A 20,169-nucleotide genomic window follows, 5' to 3' on the forward strand; every position below is an offset into this window, starting at 1 on the left:
CCAGTTGGGTGCACCATTTGTACACCAAATAGAAACCCCATCGTTCAGGCTCCGAGTCTTTTAATGACCCGAGGCTCAATAGAAAGCAAAGAAGGAGGAAGCAAAGCAGATGTTGGACCTCAATGTTAATGAACTGTCACAGAAACGTTGGTCCTCACCTAAGTGTTAAAACCCGGTGGGAGTTAGCCTTCTTGCCTAGATTTCGAGAAGGTGAATGAGATCTCTTGCATTGACGCCTACCCCATGCCGAGAACCAGCAAGATGATTAAGAGGATTGGCCGAGCCAAATATTCCTTGACCGTTGCGCCTTATTAGGAGATAGCCGGTGTGGAATTAACATAATTCCGTTTACTGGCATGTTGCCACACCAGCAAACTCCAAGTTTGCCGGCGGGGTAGCCAGAATGACATCATTTTGGCACCCCACCAGCAATAATTGACAGTATTACAGGCGCCGGTAAAACCAGCAACTCACTCCAGGGAGTCATATGGGAATCCATAGAAGGTGGAGTAACTGCCCTTACCGGCACTTTGAATCTGCCGGTAATTCCACCAGACCGTGTGCTGGCAATGGTAATTCTGTTTCGTGGTATCTCACCGGATTTACCAGCGGGATACCACCAAACTTATAATGAGGCCCAAAATGGTATTGGCAATCGCTTTGGAAATGACAGCCCATCTCATACAAATGGGTGTCTTAAAATTAACCGCTGTACTCTTCGGGCTCCATGTGGCTGTGGACGCTTTCCAATGTGTAACTGATAAGGTTCCTCGGTAGCCAGGAGCCCACCTAAAGGACAGTGTGGTGTACAGTCTGAAAATGGTGACCAGAAAAGCCACCCCAAGTCTTCATGCCAAGCGCCACATTGCCCTGCCCACAGTGATTGGGCTCAGGGATGCTGGGATTCAAGCAGAGTTGGGAAGTTAGACCCATAGCAAGCCCTGGCACCATGTGGGGTGGCAATGTTGAGGGGCTGGGAGCACAATTGTGAAGAGGACATTCTGGGTGGTGATGGCACCATCTTTGGGCAGGGACCTCATTCCAACAATATACCAGGGGTAGCGGAAGTGACATCAAATGACCCTTGACCTCTGATGACATCACAGGATTTGACCTCACCCCGAAGTGACATCACAGGACGCGATGGAACACAACCATTTACCCCTTGACAAAACAGGAAGTGGCATCACATAGCATTCTTTCTAAGTACACTATGAAAAATATGGTTAAAATCACTGTAACATGATATACATTTCGTACAATATGTATCAGCAGAAAAAAACATGCTATAACTGCAACTTGCATAAAGTAAAATAGATAGTCCGAAATGGCTGCTTATTCTACTCTAAATTCTTTTTGGAGGATTTTGTCTGCATTGTGAATTTGAGGTGTTTAAGAACAGACTAAATCAGTGACTCACCCCTTGAAGTGTGCCTGAAATAAACCTTTAATGAGTCTAGCAATTGTATAGAATTCCAGAAGGACACATTGTTTGGTATTCCTATCCTTTCTTTATTACGGTCAGTGCTGAAATTGTTCGACTTGTGGTACTCCTGTTCTTATTTTTCTTATTTATTTTAAGGGACCTGAACAAGAAAGCCAGCCACGCCAGAAGTAAAGAGCCACATTGTGCTGGCCACAGCACAGGAGCTTGCATTAAAAAAAAAAACAAATCTTAGTTTTTTTTAGTTTTTTTAGAGGTCACAAGGAAGTCCTCAGAGGTCGCAATTTCGACCTCTGGCGACCCCTAAATGACGTCCCTGCTCTCATTCAGTTATACTCAATATTTTGAAAAGGTACCCTACCCAGGGACATGTATTGCTTTCTTTGTGTGCAATTTCTGTTTGAAATGACAACCGATAGTCAATAAAAACAATAAATGAATAAATACACTAAATACAACAACACGTAAGACAAGTGGCCAGTAGGGTTCCTGTTCAGAGCATTTTGGGTCGAATATGTCACAAAATTGAAGGATTGAATAATATACTGAACAGGGAGACCTAAATGTGGCCCTCGTTGCATCAGTCCCGCCCTCATTTTGACATCACAGAAATGAGAGGTGTACATCGTTCCTGGCCCCCCCCCCTTGCCCCTCATCGATGTATCGCAGATGTGAGACACATTATTCACTCAGACAGCCATTTAGACCCTATCCTGATGATGTCATTGAAGCGATGCACATGCAAGCGATGGAGCAAGTCGACTGACTATAACCAAAAGCAAAGCTGATGACACCCCGACTAACACTACGACATAGATGCGTTAGACATGAAGCACACACACATTCCTACATGAAGTTACGCAGACACTTAGGCCGTATTACTCTTAGACACGAAGAACATGCTTATGACTCAATTAGCGAGAGGACAGACACACCTTTGCTATGCAGTAAACGCAAGTTGCACAAGAATACATATGACCTGCTTACTGACGCTTAAATGCAATTAACATGAACAGCAATGAAAACAAATTGGAAGCCACAGCTGCATTGAAATGAATGGGAAGACGCTGGAAGGGATCGAGAACACAGAGGGAGACCTGACATGCTGACATCGCTGAGACGTGCAGACCATGCTTTCAGTGCAGCTATTTAGCACAGCCATGCCAAGGACAGCGAGAGAGGCGAGGTTTCAAGTTAACAAAAGAGATACGGCAACCTGCAAGAGTAAAAGCTGAAAAACCTCATAAATGCAAGCAGGAAAATCAAGTTTATGGTCCTTACACACATGACCTGAAACCTGCCAGACAGAGCCCCCATTCATTCGAGCCAGACAGAGACTGTCGTTCCCATGCACCCGAGGGCAGGATGACACAAAAGTAATCCAAGGACGAATGCTTAGTCTTCTGTCTCAAGGCCTAGAGGATTGGAGATGGTAACTTGTAGGGAACAAGCAGCACCTCTGTGGCTGTTCCCAACACCTTGAGTAGTTACTCAAGGGCTGGTATATCTCCAGAGCACCATGGCAGGGAAGACCCTCGCTGACCAATCCCTATCCACTTTCCACAGCGCGTTAACCTGGCGTGCCTGTAATTGTAACATTTAATTGGTGTTCGCAGGCGGAGCCACCAGATATTTGCTATCCCACAGGGACAGTAACCCCCTATGCATTATATATGTAGTTTACCCCACTAACCAATCCCGTGTCCCCTTAGGTTTTTGAAATGTTACTTGTGTTGTGTGATGTCACGGGCCCTTAAAGACTGTGACGAGCCTGGAAGCAATGAGGAAAGTATTGGAGAATTGCTTACTGTCCATTTCCTTGATCCATGGACCGAAAGCTTTCAATAGAGAATTTTTGTCATATTAGTGGACTCTTCCATTTTTTAAAGTGGGGGGATATATCCGGCCCAGTTCCTCTTGCTTGTATCTAGGGAGATGAACAAATCCCCCGATTTCAATACATTTGCACTACTGACCAAAACCTGTTAGTGTTAGAGACAAGAAAGTCATTTAAAATGGGGAAAGTAGTTAGGTAGACACTTTCAATAGTAACAATGATTTGTTCGCCAATGAATGTATGACGTGGAAGCGTGCTCACTGGCTGCCCTTCCAGAATATATTTAAAGTTTTTAATGCAATTATACTGCTTGCATGCTTTCAATTGCAGCTATTTGTGTGAAGTGAGATGTTAAATACAAATTAATATGTAAGAAAAATGTATTACGTTATGTCCGATTAAAGAACATAATTGCTTAATTTATGCTATGTTAAGCAGTGGCGTAAAGCGCAGCATGCACCATTTATATGGCTTACTTGGACTAGTGGTTAGTACGGAAGTGAGAGGTAATAGCACCCGTCCTTGGCAAGTCACTCACCGACTGTTGCAGCGGGCAGGCTTTCGGTGCCAACTTTGATTTTCGCTTTGGGGGCAGAATTTCCCAGACCGACCGAAGCAAGGGAGTTGTACCCTACCGCAGGTCGAAACAACTCATTTTAGAGCACATTTTGCAACAAGCATTGAAAAAAGGGCATATAATTTGTAGACAGGTCTAAACATATAACATTTCAGCAACATTCGCCTAACCTACAGAGCTATCTTTTCCTCAGCATTCTGCTTTTGGATGTCCACCTTCCCTCTACCAAAGAAGTCTTTGGCCTGTCCACCCCTCTCCTTCCCCCGCCACCGTGCAATTATTGCTCAGGTGGTCCACTGATGAGGCGACTACTCACTTTGAAAGGGGCAAAATGCCACTCCTACTCATGTGGTTCAAGGAGTGCAGGGTCAACTGCCACCCCCCGCCCCTGCGTACTCGACACCTATGCAGGCAGCTGAGGGCGGCTGGCCGATTTGGGCACCCACCCAGAGACAGTAATGGTTAGAATGCCTAGACTGGCAATTCACAGGTCTAGTTAATAAACCTTCAGATACTTAGATGACCAAATGACTCCATAACACCCACAATCACATTTCCAGTGCTTGGTATCCATTTAACAAACTGATGAATTGTAGACTTGGAATCAGCTTGCCTACACCCCGTACAGCATCTCTGGCCGAGTTTAAGCCTTGGGTTCCAGCCCACGCTACCAAAGGATGAGCTGGTGGTTACTGCAAGGAGAGCTACAGTCTTGACTTTGTCTACAAAGAGAAGGGAGGTGGGAGCCAAGCTCAAGAAACCTAATTCTCTAGCGCCCCCTCCCTCTGGTTCACCCAATAGAGTTTGCAATAGGCCACATTTGAGGCTGATAAAATGAGTTCCATGAGTTGGGTAATACTACATTACAAACTGCACCAATGAGGCGTCAAACAACACACTCTGCAAGCTCCTGGATGAAGGAGCGCCTGGCTGTGGGCGCCGAGGAGTGGCACAAGTGTATGCATACTGTAAATTCCATAGTCACCTGTCCAGCATTTAAAGAGGGCATAGCCTTTCACTTTAGAAGGGCAATCAATGTGCATTTGGAGGGCAAAACTGTTCTTGTGGTGGCTACCAGGCACCAGAGTTAACAACTCGACTTCTTGGGGTAGGATCAGGTCCAAGGGGGCAGAGTGCTGCGCCCAGCATAGGAGTTCTAGGGAGATCACTGTGTACACATGTTCATCTAGCCCCATATGAATTGTTATTTATAAAGCGCCTTCACCAAAGCGCTCTTCATTGTACATTGACATACAGTTATGACCCAACTGATGTTGGTACTCACGTTTTGACCTCGGAAGGTTGAAAGGCTGAGTAAGCTTTGTCGGGATTCAAACCCGCGACCTGCAGATCACACACACATGGCAGCAGCAAGCGCTCAACCCGCTGAGCTAAAAAAGATCTTTGTCTGCCCTGAGCAAATCACTTAGGCCTCATGCAGCAACTCTCCGCCTGACACTCTGGCAGTGGCGCGAGCCATTCTCAGTAGAAAGAAGGCCTCTTGCGAGATGTGAGACGCTGATTGGCCCACAGCACATCCATGGCTTATAATGACTTTTCAGAAGGAACCCGATAAGCCCTGTTTCCTGGGGAGGAGGGGGACCGAGATAAGAAGGGGTGTTTGAGGGGCTTTAGACTCTGGTGTCGAGGGAAAAAGCAATCTTGCAGAATTGTAAGTGGTTTTGAGCTCCCTGTGGTGCACACCGACCTCTTCGCGCCAGTGGAAGTCTCTGAAAAGTATATTGTGCCTTTAAGAAAGTATTAAAGCCCAGGTGCTACCTGGGTAATCCACATTCAAATCTGCCTCTTATACAATTTTTCAATAAAATAAGGTCAGTTTCCATATTTGTTCGACTGGTCTCCTGATTATATGACATTATTTCTGAAAAATATACCTAGGAAATCTTGTCTTATAGAGGCTGAGGAGGCCTTCTCAGTTGCAACGTATGAAGGCCGTAGATGTCGCTTGCTTTGCGTACCACGCGCACCCGGTGATCTCCCATGCACCACCACTGTACCAAGTCTCCCATCATTGGTCATTTTTAGTATTAATGTGGGTGTTTAATATGATCATCCACGCACTTATGAAACCCACACCTACCACCGAGTCCTGTGGGAGAAGGGATTGCATGGGCTTGCTGGAGCCAGGATCCAAGGAGGTAAATGTCAATCAATTCCCCTCCCAGCTTCCAGGGCGGAGACCTGAGGGGACTAGGCGGGAGAGCAGGATCCAAAATCCACAGGCAAGTACCAAAACTAAAAAGAGGTGTGGTGAGCATGCATGAGAGGTATGTGTGTTCCTGCACAGGGTGTGCACGTGGGGGCGGTGGAGGGGGGCTCAATTATCCAGCGTGTGTGTGTGTGCACATGGGGGAAGTGGGGTGAAGTGTTGGTCTATCCACCACCGGAACACTTCGCTGCAGGATCCTTCCGCCCCACACAGCATACCTGCTGTTTACTCTTAACAATCCACGTCATCAATATAAACATTGTCCACTCAACACCCCCTCATGCTGAACCGACCACAAATCACCACAAACAAACTGCTCCTGCGATCTTCTCAAACCTGAGCCAACGTGGTCACAAATCACCCGATCTCCACAGAAACACAGTATAGCATACACATTCACCCTCACAAATCATCACAAACAACTGCTCCTCTGATCTACTCGAACCTGAACCAACGTGGTCACAAATCATCTGATCATCAGAGAAACTCACTATAGAGTACACACTTACCTTCACAAATCACCAAAAACAAGCTTCTCCTCGGATCTCCTCAAACCTGACTAACGTGGCCACAAATCACCCGATCTCCACTGAAACACACTATAGCATACGCATTCATCCTCACAAATTACCACAAACAACTGCTCCTCTGATCTCCTCGAACCTGAACCAAAGTGGTCATAAATCACCCGATCTTCAGAGAAACTCATTATAACGTACGAACTTACCCTCACCAATCACCAAAAAGAAACTGGTCCTCGGATCTCCTGAAACCTGACCAACGAGGTCACAAATCACCTGATCTTCACAAAAACTCAGTATAGCGTACACAATTATCCTCACAAATCACCACAAACAAACTAATCTCCTCAAACCAGACCAACGTGGCCACAAATCACCAGATCGTCACAAAAACTCAGTATAGCGTATGCACTTCCTCTCAGAAAACACCACAAACAAACTGCTCCTCTGATCTCCTCAAACCTGACCAACGTGGCTACAAATCACCCGATCATCACAGGACCCTCACAAATCACCACAAACAAACTGCCCCTCTGATCTCCATGAAGCTGACCAACGTGGCCACAAATCCTGTGATCTTCACGAAAACTCAGCATGGCGTATGCACTTACCCTCACAAATATAACTGCCACATGTTAAACAACTCGCAATCTCATACAGTCCCACAGCTCCCCTTTTCAAGGTTAATCCTGCCACTACTATCAGCACCACAAATGACCACTCACACCCGCAACAAGCCCATCCACATGTCCTTCCCCACATGCACCAGAGAGCACTAATTCACCCTCTCCTACTACCCCACAACTGAGGCTCTCTGTTGCTCCCTATACACACCGCCATAACCCCCAACATCCTCTGGATTTCAAACACTACATTATTGGGTGATAGAATCAGGAGCGTTCCTACTGGGGCAAATGCTAGAATGTTCAAAAAAAGCCATCATAAGTGGGCTCTCACAGCAGCAAATACTGACAGTTTGGGGCAAAGCCATCAGAGGTGTGTTCGTACAAGGTCACATTCTGCCAAGTTGGAGCAGAGTCACTACAGGGGTGCTCTTACAGGGGCATATACTGGCGTGTTGGGGCAAAGCCAAAACAGGTGGGATCTCACAGTGACAAATTCTAGCATGTTGGTGCAAAGCCATAGCAGGTGTGTTTTTACAGAAGCAAATGCTGGCATGTTGGGTCAAAGCAATCACAGTTGTGTTATTAAAAGGGAGAATACTGGCACATTGGGACATTGCCATCTCAGCGGTGTCATTATAGGGGCAAATATGGCATGTTGGGTCAAAGCCATCACTGGTGTGTTCTTACAGGACATGTTGGGGCAAAGCCCTCACAGATATCGTCTTAAAGGGACACATACTGGCTTGATGGGGCAAAACCCTCATGGGTGAATCCTTACAGGGGAACATTCTGGTATGTTTGGGTAAGCCATCACTGGCTTGGTCTTACATAGGCAAGTGTTAGCATGTTTTGGCAAATTCATAGGGAGTGTTTTTCTACAGGGGCAATATGATATTTTTATTTATTTGTTTGTTGTATTTTTTAATTGCGCATTGACAAGGTCCGTAGGCATAAGAGCGCAAGGACACACATATAGTAACAAAAAGATTGGGCTGTGCAAGCAGGGCAAGTGGAGGCTGAAATAACTTGCTGAAAAGGAAAGCCTTAAGTGCCTGTTTGAATTTCAGAAGGCTTCTACAGGCCTTCAGGTCAGGCGGAAGACCATTCCATAGCCTGTGGGCTGAGTGGGCAAAGGAGTTCTGCTTAACCATGGCCAGTTGTGCCTCAGGGATGAGCAGACGATTGGAATTGTTTGATCTCAGAACCCATCTCTCTGGCAACTGAGCCAGTTTCTTGGCAAGATAGCTGGGAACGTTTCTGTGAAGACATTGGTGTGTAATACAGAGTGTCCAAAAGATCACTCTCTTTTCCACTGGGAGTCTGTGGAGACCTTGTCTGGCAGCGGAGATGTGATCTGATCGTTTAAGACCCTCCACCAATTTCACTGCGTTATTTTGGATGACCTGGAGTCTTGCCAGTTCCACTTTTCCAACGCCCTGAAGAAGGCTAGAACAGTAGTCAATACGAGCCCCAATAATCGCTCTCGCGATCACTGCACAGTTGGATCTACTGAGGAACGGCCTAATTTGGGGCAACAATTTCAAGTAGTATCACGTACTAGATACCAGGCCACTGATATGGGCTTTCATGGAAAGCTCCTGATCCAGTACCACCCCCAGGGTCTTCACTCTGTTGACTGTCTTAATTTCACAGCCTGCAATGACAAAGGCTTAAAATTCATCCCTCAGTTTCCTTGTCTGGACAGCAGTCCCTGCAATCATTAACTCAGTATTCTAGGCGTTTAGTTCTAGCCCATTATCCTTCATTCAAGATTCGATGAGACCAAACACCTGGTTAACAGAAATGGAATTTTTGGTGTAGACGCCCGTAAGGCGGATTCGATACTGAGTGTCATTAACGTAGTTAGCATACAGGGTGCCCTCCCTACCCAGCATGTTAAAAAGGGGAGTAGTAAATAGAGTGGGGGAGATGCACGCCACCTGTGGCACCACGCATGTCACAAGATACCTCTCTGCCATGGCCTCGTTGCAAAATATTTGATCCCTCCGGCCCAAGAGGACAGATTATACCAACTTTGTTACATTGGGGGGGAAAACGCGGTTTCCCAGAGACTCTGTATCAATATGTCGTGCTGCACAACATCAAAAGCAGACAACTAGTCGAAGAACATGAGCATAACTGTGCTGCCTTCCTCGAAGGACTATAGGATATTAGATTTGAGATCCGGGACGGTGGATTCGGGCCATGTGATTTTCGGAAGCCTGACTGTTTATGGCCAAGAAGGTTGTGCGCTTCTCGAAAGTCCTGAATCTGAATATATACCCCCCTATCCAGAATTCTGAGCAGAAAAGGAATGTTTGTAATCGGGCGACAGTACTCTGGTAAAGTCGGGAAAACAGATGGCTTCTTCAGAAGCGGGGAAATCCACGTCTGTTTGATAACCCCAGGTACGTTACCCTCTTGAAAGGAGCAGTTGACAAACTTGGTTAGTATAGGTAAAAACTGAGCAGCACAGGTTTTAAGCGTCGCCGCTGGGCAGATATCTCCCCTACAAGTAGTAGGCTTAAGACTGGCCAGAAAGGCCACCATTTCCACTTCTGTTACTCCCTTAAAGGAGAAGGGAGTAACAACCACAGGGCATGGGGTCTTGCGAACAGTCTAAGACAGTGTAGTTGATGGAGGTGCTTGCTGTGATCTTGTCAATTCCCCCTCATTGCCTCCTGAATACTAGTGCACCAGTTAGTATCTTTCACAACTTCTGTTGTGATGGTGCATGGGGTCTGACGTTCCTTAAGGATCCCAAACAATTCCCTAGTATTAGAGGGTGCTTTGGAAATGCTATTGTCATATAGCTGCCTTTTAGCCTGGCAGATATCAGTTTTGTACTGTTTAGTGGCATTAGAATGGTCCAATTTGTTGGCAGTGATGGTTTATTCTTCCAATGTTGTAAGGATTTTTTCTTGGGGCACGTCAGTTTTTGGATCTCATTGGAGAACCAAGCCTTAGAGATGTTGGTTTTAGAGAGGCACATTTTTTCAGGTGCCAACTCGTTTGTTGCCTTGGTCAACATATTGCCATAGGCTTCAACCAGTTCATTAGCTCTAGTTAGGTCCGGTAGTTGCTTAAGTAAATGGGAGATAAATGGTTCAAGGGCAGTTGGCGTGAGCTTACGGATGTTTCTAAAATTAACCCAGCTCCTGGGGTCCTTGTTGCTTCTATACTTCGAAGTGCGGGGCAGGGCGAAATGTACAGAAAAGTGATCGGACCAAGGGCCGGGGGGCCTGTGTTGTTACACTGTAGTTCTATATCGTGTGTCGTCACACAGTCAAGCGTGCTGCCCGTATCATGAGTATCTGATTGTATCCAGGGGGTGAAGCCTAATGCAGCCAGTGTGGTACTGGTGTGTTGGTCCATTTTTTTCATGGGGTCCCCAAATCCTAGGTTCAAATCTCGCAATAAAATCAGTTTAGCCGCTGACATTTATAACACGCCTCTACACAAGGGTTTCAAGGCGCGACATGGCATTATCATTTAGCGATCTGTACTGTATATAGGGGGAACATTCGAACTAGTGGTCATACATCTGTTTATGTTTCTACACAGATACTGAATGTTGAATGTTCTGTAGAGTTACCTGTTGGTATGTGCCCTCATTTTTTCCCTTTGACTTGTCTTCCATTGGAAGACCTTGCACTCTGTCAAGACTCAGACTTCCCCTTCGCTTACTCATAATAAGATAACTCATCGGTATGAGTTACTGTCAATAACACATTTGCAAATACAATCATTTTTTCAAGTTTAAGTTCAGACTGAAAAGACTGAAAAAGGCTACTGACAATCTGAAAAAAAGTGTGGACTCGTGGAAATATGTGGTGCTTTAAAATGGAGTGGACTTTTTAGGTTTTTAATGTTTTTAATATTTTTTTATTTTGTTTATACGGAGGTGGGGGTTTACTATGGCTATCTTAATGCAGACAGTTTCTGCAGATTGCATGCATGTCCTGTGTGCATGGGGGAGTTCTACAGGCCCAGATTCCCAGGTGCATGCGCTTACTTTGGCTATCTTGATGCAGTGTCTGCATATTGTATGCGTGTCCTGTGTGAATGAGGAGGGATTATACAGGTCCAGATTCCCAGGTGCATGCGCTTACTATGGCCATCTTGATGCAGTGTCTGCATATTGCATGCATGTCCTGTGTGCATGAGGAGGGATTATACAGGTCCAGATTCCCAGGTGCATGCGCTTACTTTGGCTATCTTGATGCAGACAGTCTCTGCATATTGCATGCATGTCCTGTTTGCATGTGGAGGGATTCTACAGGTACAGATCCCCAGGTGCATGCGCTTACTTTGGCTATCTTGATGCAGTTTCTGCATATTGCATGCGTGTCATGGGTGAATGAGGAGGGATTATACAGGTCCAATTTCCCAGGTGCATGCGCTTACTATGGCTATCTTGATGCAGTGTCTGCATATTGCATGCATGTCCTGTGTACATGAGGAGGGATTATACAGGTCCAGATTCCCAGGTGCATGCGCTTACTTTGGCTATCTTGATGCAGACAATCTCTGCATATTGCATGCATGTCCTGTTTGCATGTGGAGGGATTCTACAGGCACAGATCCCCAGGTGCATGCGCTTACTTTGGCTATCTTGATGCAGTGTCTGAATATTGCATGCGTGTCCTGTGTTAATGAGGAGGGATTATACAGGTCCAGATTCCCAGGTGCATGCGCTTACTATGGCTATCTTGATGCAGTGTCTGCATATTGCATGCATGTCCTGTGTGCATGCGGAGGGATTATACAGGTCCAGATTCCCAGGTGCATGCGCTTACTTTGGCAATCTTGATGCAGACCGTCTCTGCCTATTGCATGCATGTCCTGTGTGCATGGTGGTGGGTTCTACAGGTCCAGATTCCCAGGTGCATGCGCTTACTTTGGCTATCTTGATGCAAACCGTCTCTGCGTATTGCATGCATGTCCTGTGTGCATGTTGGGGATTATACAGGTCCAGATTCCAAGGTGCATGCGCTTACTATGGCTATCTTGATGCAGTGTCTGCATATTGCATGCATGTCCTGTGTGCATGAGGAGGGATTATACAGGTCCAGATTCCCAGGTGCATGCACTTACTTTGGCTATCTTGATGCAGACAGTCTCTGCGTATTGCATGCATGTTCTGTGTGCATTAGGAGGGATTCTACAGGTTCAGATGTCCAGGTGCATGCGCTTACTATGCTATCTTGATGCAGACAGTCTCTGCGTATTGCATGCATGTTCTGTGTGCATGAGGCGGGGATTATACAGGTCCAGATTCCCAGGTGCATGCGCTTACTATAGCTATCTTGATGCAGTGTCTGCATATTGCATGCATGTCCTGTGTGGATGAGGAGGGATTATACAGATCCAGATTCCCAGGTGCATGCGCTTACTTTGGCTATCTTGATGCAGACAGTCTCTGCGTATTGCATGCATGTTCTGTGTGCATGAGGAGGGATTATACAGGTCCAGATTCCCAGGTGCATGTGCTTACTTTGGTTATCCTGATGCAGTGTCTGTATATTGCATGCATATTCTGTGTGCATTAGGAGGGATTCTACAGGCCCAGATTCCCAGGTGCATGCGCTTACTTTGGCTATCTTGATGCAGACAGTCTCTGCATATTGCATGCATGTCCTGTGTGCATTGGGCGGGATTCTACAGGCCCATATTCCCAGGTGCATGCGCTTACTTTGGCTATCTTGATGCAGACCGTCTCTGCATATTGCATGCATGTCCTGTGTGCATGGGGAGGGATTCTACAGGCCCAGATTCCCAGGTGCATGCGCTTACTTTGGCTATCTTGATGCAGACAGTCTCTGCATATTGCATGCATGTCCTGTGTGCATGGGGCGGGATTCTACAGGCCCTGATTCCCAGGTGCATGCGCTTACTTTGGCTATGTTGATGCAGACCGTCTCTGCATATTGCATGCATGTCCTGTGTGCATGGGGCGGGATTCTACAGGCCCAGATTCCCAGGTGCATGCGCTTACTTTGGCTATGTTGATGCAGACCGTCTCTGCGTATTGCATGCATGTCCTGTGGGCACGAGGAGCTGCACTCCAAAGTCCTGCCCCCCCCCCCCCCCCAGCCCCCACACTCCCCATGCCCTCAGTCCAGAGTCTCTGCTAGCAGGAAATGAAACGCATAACACATAAGTCGTGCATGAACATATGATCTAGGGAAGGCGAGGTTTGTTTTTTGCGGAATGTCATTGTGTTAAACTCTTGTCATTAGAGTGATCATTAGAATGCACATAGAGGAAGCATGGATTTCCTTCAAGAGAACCACAGGGTTGGCACCTGCATTGCCCTGCTTTGATTTGTATAGTTCATGCCTGTCACCCCTATAGTTGCATGGGCCGCCCTTCTTTTAAAGGTTCCTTAGCGTCTCGCGGTTCCTAGGCTGCGCCCTACACTTCTTAGGCCCCGCCCATAGATATTGCTCTGTGCCTCGGTTTAGACTGTGTGCTGTAGTGACACTATATTGTACAACTGGGTTGGCCTGTGCCTCACTGAGGTCTCCCCATCACCACCTGAAGGGTTCCCAGTATGGAGCTTGGCCCCCAATCGCCCTGTAACTGGTTGGTCGCGGGTACCGTAGGTCAGTGAATACGCCGCTTCCCGGTGCGGTGGCATAGTTGGGCATATCACATTTAGCCTGTACTCGCGCCCACCACCAGGCCGGGGGTTTTGCAATAGGCCCGACTGAAGCTGTGTGGGGGCCCATTTCAACATGATGGTTGCCCCTCTCCCTTCCCTTAGAGCGGACAGCTGTCCGAGGCACATGTGTGGGGTCATAGATTATAATGGAGATAAAGATAAGGTTAATGGCCGCCAATTATCACGAGACGGCCAGCCAGCAGGGAGCTGGGGCACTGAATGCCCGCTAATTAGCTAGGAATCCCTCATTGCAAGCAAGTGACTAATGTGGAGGACCCAATGTTGAAAGGCAATGAGGTGATAACACTTCTGTTTTGCCCAATGGAAATGACTGTCCTATGACCTCCAGCAAACGCAGCTTGGAAGGCGACTCCAGCAAAGTGCACACTGTAAGTCACAGAACGTAAGGAATATATTGCTGTGTTATTAGACTGCTGACTAGCAATATGGGGGCAGCTACTTAGGGGCCCCTTGAGGCTTGAGGCCCTTTTCATTTGAAAGGGTTGAAAGGCCCTGACGCTCAGCAATAGCGGAAAAAGAAGAACGCAGATCACTGGTGTCTGAAGTGCAGCTGAGTGTGGGAGGAAAGGGTTCCAGAGACATGTGGAGCACTGAAGAAAAGGTGCACAAAGGAGATACTGATGCACTGTGCCCCGTTCCACCCAGAAGCTAGATTTGCGCTCAATAAGTACCCAAGTAAAATAAACAAAAAGAGAGGGAAGAGGTTTTCCAGGCTGTGAAGGGCTAGGATTTAAGGAACAGATGTTGAGATGGAGCAGGACGAGAGTGGCGAGAAATTAGGAACAAAAGAAGAGGGTAAAGGGCCGAGAAAGGAGAGCTAAGGGCGAAATGGGCGGAGACAGAGCGGACGTGGAACGACCTAGCAAAGCCGCAGAGGGAAGTGGGGGCATAACACAAAAGCAGGGTCCCAAAAGGAATTAGTTAGATTGATTAGAAAAAGAAACAACAAAACAGTTTTGCAGATCATTCACTAAGTTCGACAAGATTGAAACATAGCAGTTTTTATTGCTTTTAAACAAACAATGAAGACCAGACAATTAAAAGCACCTGCTACATATTGCTGTGAAAAATGAAAAAAAACATACATCATAATAGAGATACACATACAATGCAGATGAACAAACATGTAGCGGGTACTAGCGAGGGATGCCGCCTTTCCTTCACTGTGCACCATGATACATACATGTAAGTGACAGGTATGTTGCAAAAGTATAAGGAATACATAACCCAGTCTGAGCCGAGTCTAGATACCTAAACCAATTAGGGCATAACTGAAATAGTGTTCGGAATGCAAAGCAGTACATCCGGGGGCGACGTAACGGGGCAATTCACAGGGTGGATCAGTTTGTTTCTGAACAACTGCTGCTGCAGAGTATGTTGGAAGGAGGCAGGGGCAGAACCATCGCTCCAGGACTATGGGGTGCCACAAGGGGCTTGTTTATCCCCCGCCCTTTATAATATCTTCACGGTTCCCTTCTTCGACCTCCTGGAAGAAAAGAAAATCGACTTCACAAACTACACGGATGACACACAGTGTGCCATCCCACTGTCTGGCCATCACAGAAAGGATGACGACACACAGTGTGCCATCCCGCTGTCTGGCCATCACCGAGAGGATGACGACACACAGTGTGCCATCCCGCTGTCTGGCCATCACCGAGAGGATGACGACACACCATGTGCCATCCCACTGTCTGGCCATCACCGAGAGGATGATGACACACAGTGTGCCATCCCGCTGTCTGGCCATCACCGAGAGGATGACGACACACCGTGTGCCATCCCACTGTCTGGCCATCACCGAGAGGATGACCAGTTCGTCAATAGAAGAACTAATCCTTTTAAATCCTGGATGGTAAGGAACGGTTTGGCCCTAAATAAAGAGAAGACAGAACTCATGTTGATAGGCACACCGGCCAAACCACGGAAGATGGGTAAGGATTATACCTCTATTGTAGTAGCAGGCTGCGACATTAAAATCACAGATAAAGTGAAGACGCTGGGAGTGTATCCGGGTAAGAATTTGAATATGCAAGCTAAACAGATGCTATGTCATTCTTCATCAGGATTCATATATTTCTGACGGCAACAAGGAAAGGAAAGTAATCAAACCGAACACAGAACTCACTAAAACAGTCTCTGCAATGAGATCCATCACATGCATGTGATCCATCTAAGCATGTAAAGTAAGTGCGTCTTTCGCATTCTTACCTTGTGCAACCGCTGCGATACATATTGGTACAAAAATAAGAGCTTTACTTAATAACGAGCTGTTTGTCCATAACTAGTTGTCCATCCTCACTATCGCCTGCATTTAGTAATGAGCCTACGTATCAACCGTATGTCATACTCATCAATCGGACACAACAAAATTAAGGATTAACTACATTCTATTGTATTTCTATTTTTCTGACAGTAACAAACAGACCAAAATCCTAACCACCCTCCTGAAGTGCCAATACAAAGCTACTGGGGAAACACGTGTCGAGGGAAAACTAACTCTTGTTTACCCAATAGAGGGAAATCTAACTCCTACTCACCCAATAACCAACAAAGACTAGTGAACGTTTGGTTTCACACAGATGTCAACAAACAATAAAGTAGACGAGTGACACCACTTTTGTGATGCAACATCAAATATCCACAAGGATTTATTCTGTTCCAACCAAAATTGACAACACACTCAAGTTGATATGAGATACTATTAATGCCAAATAACCTCGAGAACTTACAAGGATTTACTCTGCACCAGCCAACATTGATAACAAATTTAATGTGATGCAACATTAAGGACTCTAACTTTTGGTCAATTATAAATGCACTTACCTTGATATGAAGCAATAGCAAGGCCTAACAACGGAATACATCAAACTGAATCTAACCCTGTGAACAATATTTGAAAAAAATATGAATGTTTTATAAAGAAAATGTGATGCAAATAATAAATGACAATCAACTATAAGTCTATTTGTTTGACATACAGACCTCCAGGAAACTGTAGGCACAACTCAAAGGTAATACTCATATATTTTCAATTTCTCAAGCATTGGCCACCTCAATGACCCTATTACCTTGCAGCCTCAGAGAGTTTACAACAAAAAATTGTAAAAAAAAAAAAAGCTTACAATAGGAGCTCACATACAAGATTGCAAGCAGGTTGCAATTTCTTCCTATTAACACATTCAATTATTAGCACAGATGCGCCCCTATATCGCTCAGACCAGCAGCGAGACACTAGCCAGAGCTATCATCGGGCCTGAAATTGATTGCTGCATTAGCCTGCTAGTGGACATTACGAAAGCCGATAGCGCCAGACTGTAAACTGTGCAAAATAGCGCGGTTAGGGTGATCATGGGACTCAGGAGGAGGGACCGTGTTTCTGAAGCCAGACGTAGTCTGCACTGGCTTCCAATCCAGGCCAGAATTCATTTCGCCTCCTCCTGATCACGCATAAATGCATGACCGGGGTTGGCCCAGTATACTTAAGTGAAGTGCTGGTGAATAAGGATAGCCTTAGGACCCTGAGATCTAACACACTAAAACAAATTAAGATACCTGCATGCAAACACGCAAAATCAAATTAAGTAAGGGTGCACAATCTGGCGAAGCCACACCCCATGGTAAGGGGACTACTTCAGATGTATGTCAACGCTCACCCTTCCTGGCATCTCTGGAGTAAGTGGGTACTCTGTCGCCAGTGATGTGCCTTCATGTTCTTTTTCTAACCGCAGTCAAATCTATTCCAAGATGGCCACCGCCATTGAGTTTACATCAGTCGCCGGCCAGCCCTCTTTGTTCTGCAACCTTTAGCTTTCTTTGGGCCATAGACTGTTTTTTTTATTTCCGAGCACACCACTCTGATTTCTCTTCCTAACCCTCCTTGTACCTGCGCTCATCTCTTTCAGTGCTCGCAACGCTGGATCTTAGGGCAATCAACTCCACTCCAATATTTAGAAATAAAATGTAATACATGACTGTTTAGATATTACTGACGGGTTTGCCCTTCCCTGCCTGGTTTTTGTTCTCTTCTTGGGTAGCCCTATTGTTAATTTTTATGTTACATGTTGACCGCGCTGTAAGGCTCGGGGTAATTTGGTGCGCTATGTAAATATATGAAAGTAAAGTAAACAAACGTTTCGGCATTGTGTTGCACCAAACCGCCTTCATCAGGACCAACACATATTGGATCCTATGGATGCAAAACAAATTAATAAAAAAATACAACAGAGGGTCCACTACCCTCAAAGCACAGCAGCAAGTAAAAGTAAAAATGGAGAATAAAAGATGCTCCTATTACAAAGGAAGTGTAGAGGGGAGTGGTGGAGTCAGAGGGAGATTTCAGGGGCATGTGGCTGATGAATAAGGAGGTGGACTGAAATTTTTGGACATTGTGAAAGGGGGACGGATCAAATGGGGGAGAACAGATGCATAGGGGATAGCTGTGAAAATAATGGCTGGACATCATGAAGATTGGAAGTGATTAAGGTGTGGGTAAAAGAGGAGAAAAATAGAAGGATTTGAGAACAATCCTCTGGGAAATTAAAAAAAGAAAGAAAAATGTCACAGGTGTGGAGTGTCGGGAGTATAGCTGCTTGAATGCTCGGTGCTGAGTTCCTGTGGAATGCTGTGAGTGGAATTTGGAGTGAATGCTGGTAAGGGTACTATCCCTGCCAACTGGTCAGTCAGTATGGAATATGGACCCAGTGGTGCTTGTCTTCTACAAAGTCTCTTGTTTATCTATCCAATTGCACTTCAAACAAAAATAAAGCTTCCTTTCTATACCAGCAGGTACTGCCTGACAACTGAATAGCCTTCTTCATTTACCAAAAGGCTGGCTAGTGGAATAAGGGCCAAGAGCTGAACCTTGGAATACTCCAGAGTAAAATCTATGGGAATTAGCATAATTTATTAGAGGCTGCATAGTGAAATGAGGGCCAAGAGCTGAACGTTGTGGTACTCCACAGCCAAAAGGACAGGGAGGAGATTCTTTTACAAGAGGCTGGATAGTGAAATGAAGTCCAAGAGTTGAACCTTGGGGTACTCCACAGCCAAAAGGATGGGAAGGAGATTAATTTACCAGAGGCTGCACAGTGGAATGAGGGCCAAGGAACGAGGGCTAAGAGCTGAACCTTGGACTACTCCAGAGAAAAAAAAACGATGGTAATGAGCTTCATTTACCAGAGGCTGCATAGTGAAATGAGGGCCAAGGGCTGAACCTTGGGGTACTCCACAGCAAAAAGGATGGGAAGGAGCTTCATTTACCAGAGGCTGAAGGGTGGAACGAGGGCCAAGGGCTGAACCTTGGGGTACTCCACAGCAAAAAGGATGGGAAGGAGCTTCATTTACCAGAGGCTGTATAGTGGAACGAGTGCCAAGGAGCGAGGGCCAAGAGTTGAACCTTGGGGTACTCCACAGCCAGAAGGACAGGGAGGAGCTTCATTTACCAGAGGCTGTATAGTGGAACGAGTGCCAAGGAGCGAGGGCCAAGAGTTGAACCTTGGAGTACTCCACAGCAAAAGGGAACTGGAGGAGATTCATTTATCAGAGGCTGCATAGTGAAATGAGGGCCAAGGGCTGAACCTTGGGGTACTCCACAGCAAAAAGGATGGGAAGGAGCTTCATTTACCAGAGGCTGTAGGGTGGAACGAGGGCCAAGGGCTGAACCTTGGGGTACTCCACAGCAAAAAGGATGGGAAGGAGCTTCATTTACCAGAGGCTGTATAGTGGAACGAGTGCCAAGGAGCGAGGGCCAAGAGTTGAACCTTGGGGTACTCCACAGCCAGAAGGACAGGGAGGAGCTTCATTTACCAGAGGCTGTATAGTGGAACGAGTGCCAAGGAGCGAGGGCCAAGAGTTGAACCTTGGAGTACTCCACAGCAAAAGGGAACTGGAGGAGATTCATTTATCAGAGGCTGGACAGTGGAACGAGGGCCAAGAGCTGAACTTTAGGGTAAGCCATGGCAAAAAGAACATAAAGGAGCTTCTGCACTGCAGTGAACCAGGGCATTAGAGAAGTAGGAGGATGTTTAGTGACGGGCAGTGGCACGTGAGAGGGATACAGTTTTCAGCCATACACTTAGTGGAGGGTGACCCATTAGTAAAGTCACGTGACTTTCATTACAGGTTTCATGCATTAACAGAATGGGTGGTGCTGTGGTATGAGCACTGCATGAAACGAAGTGCAAAGCACACACTCAATGCCCACACAACATGTTGCTGTGTCATAAGACTGCCAATATGGGGCAG

At 46.2% G+C, this 20,169-nt stretch overlaps 1 protein-coding gene across 3 annotated transcripts in view; it reads right to left on the bottom strand.

Annotated features, from left to right (window-relative positions):
• PDE4A (phosphodiesterase 4A) overlaps window positions 1-20,169 on the bottom strand; it is a 1,505,614-nt gene that overhangs the window by 684,755 nt on the left and 800,690 nt on the right. The gene's annotated exons all lie outside the window — the stretch shown is intronic.

Source organism: Ambystoma mexicanum, chromosome 3q (genome assembly GCF_040938575.1).
Source record: "Ambystoma mexicanum isolate Mex_15411 chromosome 3q, UKY_AmexF1_1, whole genome shotgun sequence".
Classification (NCBI taxonomy): Eukaryota; Metazoa; Chordata; class Amphibia; order Caudata; family Ambystomatidae; genus Ambystoma; species Ambystoma mexicanum.